The sequence below is a fragment of the Meles meles genome, chromosome Y, assembly GCF_922984935.1.
Source record: "Meles meles chromosome Y, mMelMel3.1 paternal haplotype, whole genome shotgun sequence".
Classification (NCBI taxonomy): Eukaryota; Metazoa; Chordata; class Mammalia; order Carnivora; family Mustelidae; genus Meles; species Meles meles.
The window spans coordinates 43,287,034-43,304,368 of NC_060088.1; positions in this window are offsets into that span (position 1 = coordinate 43,287,034).

Consider the following 17,335-nt stretch of genomic DNA (forward strand, 5'->3'; position numbering starts at 1 on the left):
CAGGTTATGGTGAGGGTCAAGGTGATGGCATTCCCGATCTGCAGACCGTGAGGGCAGTGCCTCTGGATCTGAAATTAGGGCAATGGGGAGGCTGGAGCACAGGATTTTCTGTCTGGGTTTTGTTAGGGTCCGTGATCAAAGGAACGAGACTGACAAAAGTGAAAATCAGGCAAAGCTTTATTTCACACCATGCATCAGAAATCAAACTGATGCGTAGGTGCCCAAGCCTTGTTGGGGGCCACTGCCTCCTTGCCCTGATGTCCCTCCTGGAGGTTCCCTGCCTCATTGTCATTCTACCACAGGGCGCTCAGTGGGATGAGGCCACTCCTGATGCAGGCACTCTGGACAAGGCTGAAACCCGGGACGAGGCCCCTCCAGACGATTCCGCTCACGACGAGGCTGCTGCCAATGAGGCTGCTCCTCGTTGAGGCTGCTCTGGATGAGGCCGCTCTCCGAACTCGTGACAGAGGCACTGCTCGGTGCGGTGAGGCCCTTGCGGTTGCACCGCTTCTCTGGGCAGCGAGGCCATTCCGGATGGGGTGGCTACCTGAGACGAGGCCGCTGCCAACGAGGCAGCTCCCCTTGACGAGGCTGCCCTGGATGAGGTGCGTGCGATGCTACCGATGATGAAGAGACCCACAAGTCCTAGGGTTCGAGACCCTGTAGACGGTCAGTGGGTTCAAGTGCCCCTGGGAGGTCAGGGAGTTTGAGTCCCCATAGATGGTCAGGGGTTCAAGTCCCCTTAGATGGTTGGGGGTTCAAGACCCCCTAGATGGTTGGGGGTAAAGAAAGCCCCACCAGTGTCAGGTTCTGGGTAAGAATCATTGGGACTGCAGTTGTCTTTGCCTGGTTATTTTATTGTCTGTAGTGTTATTTGTTGTATTTGGAGAAATGGGACAAGCAGGGAATAAGTGACCTGTGACATCCCTAGGTCTTGTTCTCGAACATTTCAAGGATTTCCAAGGTAAAGCCATTCAGTCAGGTGACAAGGTTTACCCGGGAAAACTAAAAACACTCTGTCAATTAGAGTGGCCCACTTTCTCCACAGGGTGGCCGCCTGAAGGAAAAATTGCCTTGATCAGATCTATTCTACCCTGAGTGAGGTCTTCGATCTACATCGAGATGAATACTGCACATTGTGGCCTGGAGATATCTGATAGAAGAGCCACCTTCATGGCTCAAGTCCCACATTCCCCCTGCTAATGAAACCATATCTCTCCCTCTAAGGCAGGTCAGAGCACCAAAACCATAACTGACAGATGAGGGGGAGCCAGGGAAGAAGACCGTCCTACCTCCATCAGATGTGGAGGATGTGGAATTTCCCCCCCTTTATCTGTCCCCTAAATCTGACTCTCGGTCACAAGATTCCTTTACCAGTCCATCTCATACGTGGTCGGGATGTACCTATGGGACCACCAAGTAGAGAAACCACTCTGATACTTCCCCTTTCCTCTATTCCCCTCATCCTCCCGCTAGTTCACCAGTACTGTCTGTGCCAATACTGCCTCTCCATGAAGTTGTTATAAGGGAGAGGGCACCCCCACCTAAGCTATATCCCTTTCTCCTCTTCCAACATCTATAACTGGAAGACCCAACACAAATCCTTTTCCGTCTACCCTCAGGATTTAATTAGTCTCTTGGAGACTGTTTTTCTTATCCACCAACCTACCTGGGTGGATATTCAACAGCTCCTTATGGTTCTCTTTAACGTGGAAGAGGGATCGCCTCATGCAAGAAACCCATACGGTGATAAGTGAGAGACTTGGCAGGGACCTCGATGGAAGACTACTGCCCAAGGGAAACCCTGACTGGGATCCAAGTTGTGATGAAGGTAAGGAGAGCTTATGTTTCTACCACCAGGCTCTACTGGGAGGCCTCCATGCAGCTGCAAGGAGACCCATAAATTTATCTAAAATTAGTATGGTGACTCAAGATAAGAATGAGTCTCCCAGAGCTTTCCTAGAAAGGCTAATTGAAGCTATAAAATGTATAGCCCAATCGACCTTGAGGCACCCGAAAATCAGAGGTCAATGAATCTTGCGTTTGTTAGTCTGTCAGCCCCGATATAAGGAGGAAACTTCAGAAAATCGGAGGGCTTGAAGGGAAGAATCTGACTGAGTTAGTGAGAATAGCAGAAAAGGTGTTTAACAAGAGGATGAAAAACAGACCAAAAAAAAAAAAAACTGGTTAAGGTTTTGGCATTACATGAGGTGGGGAGGAAGTAGGTTGGGGATAGTAAATGGAAGGAAAAGCCTAAGCACAGGAAGGGCAGGTGGGAAGACTTAGATTCAGATCAGTGCACTTACTGTAAAGGAAAAGGACATTGGGCCAGGGAGTGCCCCAAAAGGAAGACAGCAGTGCTCGACACCAGAGACTGAAGGGGCCATGGTTCGGAGCCCCTCCCCGAACCTTGGGTAAAAATTGAAGTTGAGGGGAAATCATTTGATTTTTTGGTGGACACGGGAGCCCAATTTTCATTATTACTTAAACCTATGTGAAAACTATCTGGAGAAGTCTGGGTACAAGGAGCAAATAGCATGGAGAGACATAAATGGACAACAGAAAGGACTTTAAATTTGGCCTTGGGAGTTAGTGAAATATCGATTTTTGGTCCTCCCTAATGCCCTATATAACTTGATGGGAAGAGATCTCCTCCACAAGTTACGAGCTGGCATTCTGTTCTCGGAAGTAGACATGACTGTAACCTTGAGACAAGCCACTCTAAAGGTGCTTATTTCAGCAGGAGATGAATACCTCCTTTACGTGGCAGTCTCAAATCCAGAGGAGACAAAGGAGGGGAATCATCTCCAAATCCCACAAGATGAGTTTCCTGAGGTCTGGGCAGAAGGGAAGCCCCCTGGCTTGACCAAGGAATAACCTCCAGTGGTGTTAAAATTAAAGGCGATGGCTACAGCTATTCACGTTCAGCAGTATCCCCTTCCCCCAGAAGCAAAGGAAGGGATCAGAAAACACATTAACCGCCTCTGAGGAGTTGGGATCCTAGTTCCTTGTAAATCTCCATGGAATACAACTTTGGTGCCCATCAAAAAAGCCGAGACTGGGTAGGATCGACCTGTTCAGGACTTGTGGGAAGTTAATAAACGAGTTGAAGATATCCACCCAACAGTGCCTAACACCTATACCTTTGCTTCCTCCAGGGTCCCAAAAGAACTGTGTATACCATCCTAGATCTCAAGGATGCATTTCTGCATATCTTTATCAAAGGAATCTCAGCCTCTTTTTGCTTTTGAATGGTCCAACCCAAGTAGGGGTTTCAAGGCCAACTCACCTGGACAAGACGTTCCCAAGGATTCAAGAATTCACCCACCATTTTTGACTAGGCCTTATACGAGGATTTGTGTGAGCACAGGACCTCCAAACCAGGATTCACTCTGTTACAGTGTGTTGATGACTTGCTGATAGCCGCTGAGGACTAAGAGTCATGCTGGCGGGGGACAAGAGCTCTCTTACAGACTCTGCAGGTTAAAGGGTATCGGGTGTCAGCAAAGAAAGCAGAGCTCTGTCAGAGCCAATCCACTTATCTAGGCTTTGATCTTCACGAGGGAGTGCGTTCACTGTCTGAGTCCAGGAAACAGGTGTTCATCCAATACCCCCGCCCCACCATGTTCTGAAAAATCTGGTAGTTTCTTAGGACATTGGGCTACTGTAGGCTGTGGATACCGCGGTTTGTAGAGATTGCCCGACCTCTCTATGAACTGGCAAAAGGGGGGCTCAGTATGATAGTGTGGAGAGCTGAGGCAGAAGGAGCATTGCGGGAATTACAAACAGCTGTACTGAGTGCATTCGCCATCCCAGATCTTACAAAGCCCTTCTACTTGTATGTGGATGAAAAAGCAGAGGTGACCAAAGCAGTTTTAACTCAGACCCTGGGGCCTTGGCAAAGGCCAGTAGCCGATCTTAGCAAGAAACTAGATCCGGTAGTAACTGGGTTCCCCCCTTGCCTCTGCATAATTGCTGCCAAGGCTCTCTGGTCAAGGATGTGAGTAAATTGACGTTGGATCAAAATCTTATCATAACCACCACACACACTATCGAGGACCTTCTCTGGACTCCACCAGGCCGGTGGATGACAAAGGCCCAAGTGACGGGGTGTCAGGCCCTCCTCCTCAATGAACCAAGTGTGACTTTCCGGCCCCTGGCAGTGCTAAATCCAGCCACACTGCTGCCAGAAGAGCTATCTGATCACCCACACGATTGCGGGGCGGTCCTAACCCAAGTTCAGGAATAAGGGCGGATCTCAGAGATATTCCCATCCCAATGCCGAAATGACTCTGTCCACAGATGGGAGTTGCTACATGGAAAATGGAAATAGGTATGCGGTGGCTGCAGTAGTTTCTCCTGAGCAGAAACTCTAGATGGCAGCCCTGACACATGGAATTCCGGCACAAAAAGCGAAACTGATTGCACTCACTAAGGCACTGCAGATGGCCAAAGGTAAAACCGCCAACATCTATATGAACAGCAGGTACTCCTTTGCTACTCTCCATATACAAGGGCTATTTATAAAGAAAGGGGCAAATTAACAGCACAAGGAGAAGGAAATAAAAACAGAGGACAAATATTGGCTCTCCTCCAGGCTATTTGGTACCCAAAAGAGGTGGCCATTTATGCATTGCCCAGGACACCAAAAGGGGACTGATCTGATTTCAAATGGAAACCAATAAGCAGATCAAGCCGCAAAGCAAGCAGCCCAAGAAACAGTACAAGAACTGGTTACACTCCCAGCTCCAGCCCTATCAGAAAACCCAAATAATTTGGAAGAAAAACTATTTACAGAAATGGGTTAAATTGGACTATGAAGGGGACTGGGCTAAGACCTAAGAAGGAAAACTATTCTTCCTCGTAGACTGGGCAAAAAGTTAGTAGACCAGATACATCAGGGTACTCATTTGGGGATACACAAACTCAAGGAACTTATAGGAAAGCCGTTTCAGGTTTTTAAATTAGGGCATACGGTTCAGGATGTAGTTGATAGATGTGCTCAATGTCAGGCAGTCCATGTGGGAAGAACTAAAATGGGAAGAGGGACAAGAGAAAGAGATATGGAACCAGGAATTTATTGGAAATAGATTTTACAGAAATGAAACCTGGAAAACATGGGCAGAAGTACATGTTAGTTTTTGTAGATACATTTTCAGACTGGGTAGAGGCTTCTCCCACCAAACATGAGATGGCAGGTGTGGTAGCCAAAAAGTTCCTAGAAGAAATAATTCCTAGGTTTAGGCTGCCTCTCGCAATCAGGTCAGAAAGTGGCCCTGCATTTCTGAGTTCATTCTCACAGGCATTGGCCAAAGCTGTGGGCACTAATTGGAAACTACATTTTGCCTACCAGTCCCAGAGTTCTGGGCAAGTAGAGAGAATGAACAGGACTCTTGAAGAGACCTTGACAAAACTAATTCTGGAGACTGGTGGTGGATGGGTGGATCTCCTTCCTTTCACCCTCCTGAGGGTATGATGTACACCCTATTTAAGCAAGGTGACCCCATCTGAAATAATGTTTGGTGACCCCTCCCTCTGTCCTTGACTACAAGAAGTTGCCCTAGCAGAAATGACTGATGAAACTGTACTCCAGTCACTGAAAGCCTTACATTCTGTCCTAAAAATAACCCACTCAGGGATCCATACTGCCCACACTGGGATGGAGACGGAGGTGGAACCACATCCTTACCAACCTGGGGACTTGGTTTGGATACATCGCTATCAAGTGGGAAACTTGGAGCCTCACTTGAAGGGACCATTTACTGTTATCTTGACCACCCCCATGGCATTGAAAGTAGAAGGCATTAGCCCTGGATTCATGCGGGTCACCTCAAATGAGCCTCCAGGAGGGACCCCCAGGCAAGGAGGCAGTGGCCCCCAACAAGACTCGGGCACCTACCGGTCAATTGGATTTCTGATGCATGGTGCGAAATTAAGCTTTGATGGATTTTTGCTTTGTGTCAGTCTCGTTTCATTGATCACAGACCCTAACAACATCCTGTAGGGTCTGTCGGCCAGGGCTTTGGGGACAAAAGTCTGCAAACACAAACTAGGGATAGGGTTAGGGCCGAGGTGATGGAAGGCCCCATCTTTGGAACGTGAGTACAGTGTTACTGGATCTGAAAATAGGGCCATGGGCACAGGCTTTTCTGTCTGGGTTGTGTGTCCCGGTTGGCCATGGAATGTAGTGTTAGCCTCATGGGGCCATTGGAGATTCTGCCTCTGTGAGGATTCTGCTCGGCTCCAAAGGGTTTTGTATCTTTTGGGAGGAAAGGAAGAGTGCTGATATCCATCTGAGGGGTCCCGCAATAGCAGGGATACCAGTGTCGGCTTCTGGGTCCGGGGGCCTGGAGAACCACTGAGGGTGCGGATTTGGGCCTAGGTGCATGTCAGTCTCGATATGCGGTCTCCTGGTCCAGGTAGCGAGGGGATTGGTTTGAAAGCGGGTTGCAGCTAGGGTCAAATGCCTGTTTGTGGCCAGGGCAGTCCTCCTGGTTGGGCGTGGTTTCATGGGCAATGCAGCTGGCTCCCAATCTGAGGATTAGACCCCTATCCCTACAGCAAGCTTTTTCTGTCATGGGGAAGGAGGATTGCTCTTTAATGCTTGAGATTACCCCATAGGCCAAAATTTGAGTATGTCTGGGGACAGATCCCTGAATACCCAGGTTTTGTAGAGATGAGAGATTCTGGCCTTAGCATGTCCCATGGGCAGGATATGGGGCTCGCTACCTGGGGAGCTGATGGGAGGTCGTGGCTCAGGATGTGTCAGACAGAGCATTAGTGCACAGGGTGGCCTAGGACATTGGGGTGCCTTCGAGTTCCAGCAGGGTGATCCTCACGTGGGGATTCTCGGCAGAAACCTAAGGCCCTTCTTATTTCTGGAGGGCAGGCAGAAGACTGCATTGTGGCTCCCGAATGAACAATCTGGAAAGCTGGCTGGCCAAGATGATGAGGACGGCATTCTGAATGCAGAAGTGCCCATTCCATTCAGTGCTGAGCACATGGCATTTTTAAAATATTTTATTTATTTGACAGACAGAAATCACATGCAGGCAGAGAGGCAGACAGAGAGAGAAGAGGAAGCAGGCTCCCTGCAGAGCAGAGAGCCCAATATGGGGCTTGATCCCAGGACCCTGAGGTCATGACCTAAGCTGAGGCAGAGGCTTTAACCCACTGAGCCACCTAAGCGCCCTGCACATGGCATTTTCAATGTGCAGTGTCTAACTCGAGATCTTCAGCACCTGAGTCAGGGCATGGGTCAGATGGTCTCTCAGCCTGGAGTTTGTGTCCATGATGGTCGAAGAATGGAGGGGTGGCCTTATGACGCCATGGAGATCGTCCCAACCTGGGGCTTGTGAGCTGCTCCGAACAGCAAGCCTTCCTTCTGTGGGACAGGGGGAGTCCGTTTAGATAGCACCAGGATCCCCCATATGAAAAGGCATTGTGGCAGAATTCACCGAATGGATGCCTGGAAAGCCCAGCTCTGCTTAGCATTCCAGCCCAGGAACAAGGGCGTTTGGTTCTGCTGGCTGTGTGGCAAAGTTCCCAGGGGGCTCAGTTGTCAGGGATCCTCATTCTGCTGGGTCACAATGCTGGCTTGTGTCCTGGGAGACCTTAGAATGAGGCGGGGTCTCAGGCGCCATGCAGGATTCTCCTTCCCTAAGGATTGGACGCAGATACCAAGAGCCAGGTTGCCTTCTGGGGACAGGAGGTGTTCTGATTTGTGACTCAGGGATCAAGTTTTGGACCATATGTAGGTATTCCAGAGTTTGCCTCTGGAGTCAGATGCCTGCAAACTTAAGCTAGGTTTCCATTGAGGTCCTAGGGTTATTTCTGGTTCCATCTTCTGACTCAGGGCCATGTACTTGGGTGTCTGCCTGGAAGTAGGTGTCTGGCATGTGTCTGAATGCACCTTTTTTCCAAGGCGGCCAAAAAATTTGGGGTGGACTCAGAGGCATTGCACGTGTCTTCCAATCTGGAGGGTTTGTTCAAATGTGGACTGGTAGAGATTTCTTTGGGTGAGCAGCTAGAGTCCTGTGCTGTGGCTCCATATGCCCCATCCTGGAGGGCCTGTCGGCCAGGGATTTGGGGACAAAAGTCTGCAAACGCAAACTTGGGGTAGGGTTCTGGTCAAGGTGATGGCCTGCCCGATCTGCGGACTGTGAGGGCAGTGATGCAGGATCTGAAATGAGGGAGATTGGGAGGCTGGAGTGTAGGCTTTTCCTGTCTGGGTTGTGTGTCTTGGTTGGCCACGGAAAGTAGTGGTATCCTCATTGGGCCATGGGAGATTCTGCCTTTGTGAGGATTCTGCCTGGCTCTCAGGGTTTGGTGTCTTTGTTGGGGATAGGAACAGTGCTGTTTTCCGTCTCAGGGGTCTTGCCATAGCAGGGAATCCAGATTTGGCTTCTGGCACCGGGCGCCTGGAGAACCAACCGAGGGTGAGGATTTGGGCCTGGGGCATGTCAGGCCCGATATGCAGGCCCCTAGTCCAGCTAGCAAGACTACTGGTTTGAAATCCTGCTCAGGCTGAGAGTCACAATGCCTGTTTATGGCCAGGGAGTCCTCCTGGCTGATCGATGGCCTGCCATGCCCACTCTAACAGAACTGTGGAAGGAGCCGAGATGCCCTTCAATAGGCTACTGGATAAAGAAGGTGTGGTCCATCCAGGACACAGATGATACCTCTGACATTGAGCGGGATGAAGCCCCGATACTCGCCTTGACATGAATGATACAGGGCTGGCTTATTCTCAATGAAATCAGAGGAGTCCAAGGGATATCATATGGCTTCACTCATATGTGGCCCATGAGGGGTACCATGGACATGATTAAAAGCAAGGGAAAATGGAAAGAGAAGAATTCAGACAGGGAGAAAAACCAGGAGAGACTCAGGATTCTGGGAACCAAGCTGAGGGCTACAGAAGGATGAGACGTACCAGGAATGAGGGAACTGGTTCATGGTATGGAGGTGGTGTGGCATATATGATGTTGATGAACACTCAGTGGAATGTGTAACTAAAGAATCAGGGAACACTAACAAAAGTATGAGGGATGAAATGCTGGCTTCGTGAACAAAAAAAAAAAAAAAAAAGAAAAAAGTAATAAAAAAAAGACAGGTGGTTTCACATGTACATGAAGAAAGAAAGAGGAAAGAAATGAAGTATTGTTTTATTATCATACTGATTAAAATGGTATGCAATTGGATTCCTATGAGGTCCTTATCTGAATTTGGTCTTCGGACATTTCAAATTAGATTGTTCCCTCTTCCTACATTTCGGGAATAGATGAGAAGAACCGGCATTGCCTTCATGAAATGTCTCGGAGTGTTGACCAGCAAATTGGTTTGACCTGGCTTTTTGGGTGTTGGGAGGTGTTTGAGGAATGCTTCAAACACTTTTGTCATTACCTGAGACGTCAGATGTGTATGTTCATGACCTTGTCTTGGTAGGGGTTCTGTGTCTTGAAATTTATCCTTTTCTCCCATGTCTTGGATTTGCTGGCATACTGGTGTGTATTGTACTTTTAGGTTAGGTTGTTTAGGAGAGTTTAGTCCTGAATGCTTTAATTACTTCTTGATAGGTAAGAAGATAACTATTCCAGTTTTGTCATTTTCAGATATTAATACTTTTTATCCTTAAGGTATTTTCTCTGAGGTTTTTTTCCATGAGTGCTACTCCTCACTTACTCCATAAATTCTGTGGGACTCTTTTAAGTGTGTGGGGGGGGGGGAGGAGGGAGGGTGTGTTTCACAAAATGCTTAGAATGATATTTTAAGAGATATGAACCCGTTATTCTTTGGATCACAATTCACCTTCAAATATATTGAAACTCATGTTCCATCTCGTTTGAACACATTTCCTGCAATGAATGTCTCATTTAATCCTCTTTTAGAAACACAGACTCTCCCTAACCTGCCATGGAACAAACACCAAATTTTGTGTGCCCGGTTAGAGTCTCATTGTGTGTCCCTTTTTTCTTGCTTTTTCATATTTCCCTTTCCTTCCAAGAGTGAGTGAAATCATATGTTCTTTGTCTTTCTGTGACTGACAGATGGGCCGCAGCCCAATGCTCACCACATTTCTGCTACATGTGGCACGTTTCAAGATTCCTTCTTCCTTATGGCTGGGTAAGAGTCTGTGATGCGTTGGGAGGACAGGGAGATTTCAGAAATGTCTGGGAGCTCCAGCCTTGTCTTCAGCTATCAGCACAACAGGAAGATGACCATATCAATGGAACCATGGCTTCAATGAACCTGAAGCCTTGAAATTAAACTCCATGAGGAAAGAGAGAAGAATTCGCAGAGATCATGGGAGAAGGGTGTAGAATGTCTTCGGGGAGAAGAGGACGGTTGATGCTTCAGAGGGCAGGGGCCATGGCCAAAGCAAAGGCTCAGGAGATAGGACCACACTTGGAACCCACAAGTTGGATGCTGACCTATAGCTGTTGGCATAGAAATGGAGACGGTCTGAATGGAATGAGTACTTGCAACCAAAAGGTCTTGAGACCCGGGTATCTCAGATCAGCATGCTTGACAGACATAGACTCCAGAGAACACTGTGTTCCTCCTACAGAGCACACCAGCAAACCAACGGGTGCAGACAGCCTGGAAACCATGATCAGAAACAATACTTGCTGACACAATGGTATGATTATTGTTTCTTGCTGTGCATCCGTGATAGGCACTGTTCGTGGAGATGCCTCGATAGGGGTAAAAAAAATCTTGGGGCTCTACCACCGTCTGCATAAAGCCTGAGCTAGTGGTCACAGACAGGACCATGTGGACATTAGCTGCCTCACCTGCAATCACGTAGTCCCAACCCTGGAAACCTGTTGGGACTACCTTCTACAGGACACGTTGCTTAGTACCAGGAGAACAGACCCTCCATTGGGGACTAGAAGACAGCCCTGCCCACATCCTCTCTCTTGACCACAGCATTCAGCAGGCCTTCATACGGGTGATTGGGTAGAAATTCTCTTTTCAAAGACACACCAAAGCCGACCAAGATAAAACTCACCATATTCAGTCCAGACAGCAAAGACTCCAAATTGCAGGCAACAAGTGCTTCTGCAGAGGACTGGCCCAGAAGAGAGTGGACAGCCACAACCCAACTCAGTGGGCATGCCACATATACTGGAGACTCCATCAAGGGTGAGCCAGTGGCACTCCATGACATCTTCATCCTAAAGAAATTACTTTCAGGGTAGAAAACAGAAGGCGCTTTTTCAATACAACAAAGAATACGGAGACCTGAACTAAGGCAACGATGGAAGAATCAATTGATGCCGAGGCAAAAGAACAGGAAATGGTCATGGCTAAGAAATCTGTCTTCAGGCAGACACCCAGGTCAAAGGCCCTGAGTCAGAAGATGGAAACTGACATGCCCGTAGGACCTCAATGGAACTCTAGCTGAGGTTTGCAGGCATCTGTCCCAGAGGAAGTTTCTGAAATATCTACATATAATCCAACATTTGATCCCTGAGCCACAATACAGAACACGTCCTGTCCTCGGAAGTCTACCTGGCTCTAGGGAGCTGCAACCAACCCTCAGGGAGGAGAATTCTCCACGGCGCCTGAGCCTGCGCCACATTCTAAACTCTCCCTGGTCACAAGCCAGGATTTTGACCCATCAGCATGAGGTTCCCTGTCAACTCAGCCCCCTGGCCAATTGCCCTAGAGTCACCAGATCCTAAAGACCCTGTCCCTGGGCTAAAATGATAAGCTGAGCTGGGATTTCCAGAATCTATTTGGTGAGATCTGCTACCATGTCTATCCATATGGGGGACTCTGCAGCCACCAAAACAGAGCCCCCCTATACAGTAGAAGGAAAGCTTGCTGTTTGTAGCAGCTCACAGGCCCCAGCCTGTAAAAACCTCCATTGCTTCTTGAGGCCACCACTCCATTCATCTGGCATCATGGACACAAACTCCAGCATGAGCGACAATCTGACACTCGCCCTGACTCAGGTGCAGGAGATCTCGAGTTAGAACCTGTACATTGGAACTGCCATGTGCTTGGCACTGAACTGAATCGGCACTTCTGTCTTCAGACATCCATCCTCACCCATCTGGCCTGAAAGCCCAACAGATTGGGAATGCTGGAGCCACAACGCAGCCTACTGCATGCCCTTCAGAAAGAAGGAGGGCCCTACGGGTCTGCTTAGAATCCCCATATGAGTATCAACCTGCATGGCCCTAGTTGTAACCACAATAACCTGGCCTCACTGTGCACTAATTCTCTGTGTGACACAACCTGAGCCCCGACCTCCAGTCAGCCGCCCCCCCCCCCCCAGTATCAATAGCCATCTCCTGCATGTTGGACTGGCCAGGGCACAAGGCTCTGATCTCTACACAACCTGGGTGTTCAGGCATCTGTGCATAGACCATAACTCAAATCCCGCCTATGGGGGAACGTCAAGAAGAAAAGAGCATTCCCCAATCGCCATGACTGTAAAAGGTTGCTATGGGGATGGGGGTCCAAACCTCAGTGTGGGAGCCAGCTGCATGGCCCATGAAACCACGCCCAATCAGGAATGCTGCCCTGAACAGAAACAGATATTGTGACCATCAGCCTCAGCCTGATTTCAGACAAGGCCCTTCGCTAGCTGGACCAGGAGCTGGTATATCGGGCCTGCCATGCCCCTAAGCCCAATGCTCACCCTTGGTCAGGTTCTCCAGGTGCCTGGACCCAGAAGCTGACTCTGGAATCCCTGCTATGGAGGGACCCCTGAGATGGAAAACATCTCTATTCACTTCATCCAGAAAGACACTGAAACCTTGGGAGCAATGCAAAATACCCCCAGAGGCAGAATCTCCCATGGGCCCATGAGGACACCCCTCCATTCCGTGGCCTAGTGAGACACACTGCCCAGAATGAAAGGCCTGCACTCTCGCCTCCCCGTCGCCCTAATTTCAGATCCCGAGGCTCTGCACTCATGGTCTGCAGATTTGGACAGCCATCACCTCGCCCCTCAACCTAACCCCATTTTGTGTTTGCAGACTTTTGTCCCTAAAGTGCTGACTGACAGGCCCTCCACGATGGGGCCTCTGGAGCCACAGCACAAGATTCTGTCTGCCCTCCCAGAGGAAACTGTGCCCGTCACATTTGCACAAACCCTCCAGATTCGGAGACACCTACAAGGCCCCTGACCCCACCCAATTTCATTGGCTGCTCTGGACAGAAATGCACAGTCTGACACATGCCAGACACCTAATCCAGGCAGACACCCATGTCAATGGCCCTGAGTCAGAATTTGGGAAATGACATGCCCCTAGGACCTCAACGGAACCTTAGCAGGCATCTGTCCCCAGAGGATAGTTTTGGAGTGTAAGCGTCCATGATCAATGTTACAAGACTACACAAAGTGAAAATCAAGCAAAGCTTTATTTCACACCAAGCATCGAAAATCAAACCAAAAGTTCGGGGCCATTTCTTATGTCTAGTATTGACGACAAGGAAGTTGTTCCCGATGACAAGCGTGGATGACGAGGAAGACAACCCTGATGATACAGACTCTGCTCCCCATGACGCCACTCTGACAAGGCCACTCTCCAGACGAGGCCGCTGTAGATGAGGCTACAGACTGGACGAAGTACGCACCTGATGATAAAGAGGCCGCTCAGGACCAGGCCACTTCCGACGAGGCCGCATGCTGACGATGAGGCTCCCTTGAATGACGCCGCACTCTGGTGAGGTTGTGCCTCGGGGCAGCGAGGCCAGTATCAGAAGAGCCACGGTGAGGCGGGTCGCGGGATGCACTGCTCTTCCAGGAGGCAAGTCCGATCATGGCGGCGCTGCTGCCTGGGGTGTGGCAGCTCCCAGCAATGCTGCACCTGGTTTAGGACCACCCCGCAGTTGTGTGGGTGGTCAGCAAGCTTCTCTGGAAGCAGAGTGGCTGGATTTAGCACTGCCAGGGGTCGCAATGTCACTTTTGATTCATTGAGGAGAAGGGCCTGATACACTGTCACTCAGGCATTTGACATCCATCGGTCCGGTGGAGTCTGGAGAAGGCCCTCAATATCTTCGGTGGTAGTCAAGATGACATTTTGACCCAAATTCAATTTTCTTGCATCTCGGCCAAGAGGGCCGTGGCAGCAATTATGCAGAGGCAACAGGGGAATCCAGCCACTACTGGATCTAGTTTCTTGCTAAGATAGGCTACTGGCCTTTGCCAAGGCCCCAGATTCTGAGTCAAAACTCCTTTGGCCACACCTGCATTTTCATCCACATTCAAGTGAAAGGGCTTGGTAACATCTGGGATGGCCAATGCACTCAGTGCAGCTGTTTATAATTCTCGAAATGCTCCTTCAGCCTCAGCTGTCCACTCTATCACAGTGAGCCCCCCCTTTTGCCAATTCATAGTGAGGTTGGGCAATCTCTAGAAACCGCAGTATTCACAGCCTACAGTATCCCATGTCCAAGAAACTCCCTGACTTGGGACGTGGTGGGGTGGGGTCATAGGGTGATCACCTGTTTCCTGGACTCAGTGAACTCACTCCCTCATGGAGATCAAAGCCTAGACATGTGGCATGGCTCTGAGAGACCTGAACTTTCTTTGCTGACCCCCGATACCGTTTTTCCTGCAGAGTCTGTAAGAGAGCTCTCGTCCTCTGCAAACATGACTCATAGTCCTCAGCGGCTACTAGCAAGTCATCAACATACTGTGGCAGAATGACTACTGGATGGAGGTTCTGTACTCACGCAAATCCTCGTGTAGAGCCTCGTCAAAAAATAATGGTGGGTGAATTACTGAGTCCTTGGTGAAGACTTGTACAGTTGAGCTGGCCTTGGAATCATTCTTGTGGGTCAGACCACTCAAAAGCAAAAAGGGGTTGAGATTACCTTGCTAAAGATATGCAGAAAAATGCATCCTTGAGATCTAAGATGGTATACACACTTCTTTTGAGAGTAGGTTAGAGGGTTTAGGCACCATTGGGTGCATATCTTCAACCTGTTTATTAACTTCCAACAGGTCCTGAGCGGGTCAGTACTCCCCAGTCTCAGCATTTTTGATGGGCAACATAGGTGTGTCCCATGTAGATTTGCAAGGAACTAGGACTGCGTCTCCTCGGAGGTGGTTAATGTGCTTTCTGATCCCTTCCTTTGCTTTCCGGGGAAGGGGGTGCAGCCGAATGTGTACAGCCGTAGCCATCGCCTTTAATTGTACCACCACTGGAGGTTGTCCCCTGGCCAAGCCCGGGGGATTGCTTTCTACCCAGACCTTGGGAAACTCGACCTGTAGGATTTGGAGAAGGCTCCCCGCCCCTGTCTCCTCTGGTTTTGAGACTGGCTCATAAAGGAGGTATTCATCTACTTCTGCCATAAGCACCTGTACAGTGGGTTGTCTCAAGGTTACAGTCATGTCTACTTCCAAGAATTGAATGCCAGCTCTTAACTGTGGAGGAGATCTCTTCCCATCAAGTTAATTCGATGTTTCACTACTCCTGAGGCCAAATTTAAAGTCCTTTCTGTTGTCCATTTATGTCTCACTGTGCCATTTGCTTCTTCTACCCAAACTTCCTCTCCAGATCATTTTCCCATAGGTCAATCGGGCTATATATTTTATAGGCTTCAATAAGCCTGTCTAGGAATGCTCCTGGAGACTCATTCTTACCTTGAGTCACCGTATTAATTCTGGTTTTGTGTGAGTGCAGCTCTTACTTCTGGAACTTCCAGGATTTCAACATGTCAAAGAACCGTATTTGTTCTGAAAGTCTCCTATATGAATTTCCTTTAAGGTGGACTTCATCTTAAAAGAGAATTAAAACAATTACAAATGACAAACAACTCAGATTATACATGGTTAAATATCAAATGATGACCCTTAGTAAAACATTAAAACTTTAGTAAATGTATAGAACCTCTGGAGTACTTACAGCATTTACCCAAATGTAACCCAAGGTGTATCATTGATTTAGCACTATTTCCTGAGTAACCTAGCATATCTGGGAAAAGCTTATGAGTCAAAGAGACCTCATTTACAATTCTGGGTGGGCAACGAAAACCATTTACATTTTCTTAGAAACATCTCAATCTCTAGTTAAGACTACATATTAACCAATTGTGAACTGTTGCAAGAGCAGTTAAGCACAAAACATGTTACCAACAGATTTCAAAAGCACAAACCTAGTTTCAGCAGCCAGCGCCCTAGCACTTCATCCCATTTGTCATCCAAGCAAAACTTCAAAGCTTCGGGTTACCAAAGACTCTGAAAACTACTTTCACAATTACCCATTAGAACCCTGAGACAGACAATTAACCATCAGTTCAGTCATCTCTTTTGATAACAGATTTCATGTTCCACCTGGGCCCATTCCACTTCAGACGCCATGATTTCCCACCAGCAAGGGGGCATGGCTAGGCAGTCCACATCAGTCCAGAGAAGGCAAGGAATTGCCCGAAACAAAGGGAGTTTTGGCAGCTGCTTGGGAATATTCCTTAAAGTCTCTGTCCCGACTTAGTCTACCTCAGTTTGCTCCAGTTATAGCCCTTAACACAGGAAATGAGTTAGGAAGAAGCCCCACATCTATTATGAGGAACAGAGAGATGAAAGTCAGAGTCCCCTTATTCTCTGCTTGCCCCATTCCTTCAAACACAACAAACAACACAACAGACAACAAAAACACAACTGCAGGCCAAGCGGTCCTGCCACCGGTGGGGATTTCCTAGAGGAACTCAAAACGTCTGGCCGTGTAGGGATCTCGAACCGCCAATGACCGCCTTGGGGTCTTGAACCCCATGACTCCCTAGGGGGACTCAAACCCACTGTTGACCGCCTAGGGGCACTTGAACCCCCTGACCATCTAGGGGGACTTGAACCCCTGTTTACAGTCCAGGGGAACTCAAAACCCCTGACAATCTAGGAGGACTCAAAACCGACCCCGACTGACAAGGGGGACTCAAACCCCCTGTCGATCTACGAGCAGAGGGATGGGGCATCCCTGCATCCACTCCAGCCCTGGGGAGCATGGCTGCATCCAGCTTTTCCCCGGTGGGCCATACCCTGGAGCTCCAACGAGACAGACAGAGAAGATACCAACATCCCCGGAGGCATTTCCCATAAATTCTGATGCTGGCTCAGATCTCCTTGTTTTATCCCGGATTAGCCGCCAATGTTAGGGTCCGTGACCAAAGGATGGAGACTGACACAAAGTGAAAATCAAGCAAAGCTTTATTTCATGCCAAGCATCAGAAACCAAACAGAGCAGCCGGGGCCATCTGTTACGTAGAGGCGATGATGACAAGGAAGCCGCTTCCAATGAAAAAAAGGCGAGGATGAGGAGGATGACCACCCTGACAACACAGCCTCTGCCCCCAATGAGGCCACTCCAACAAGTCC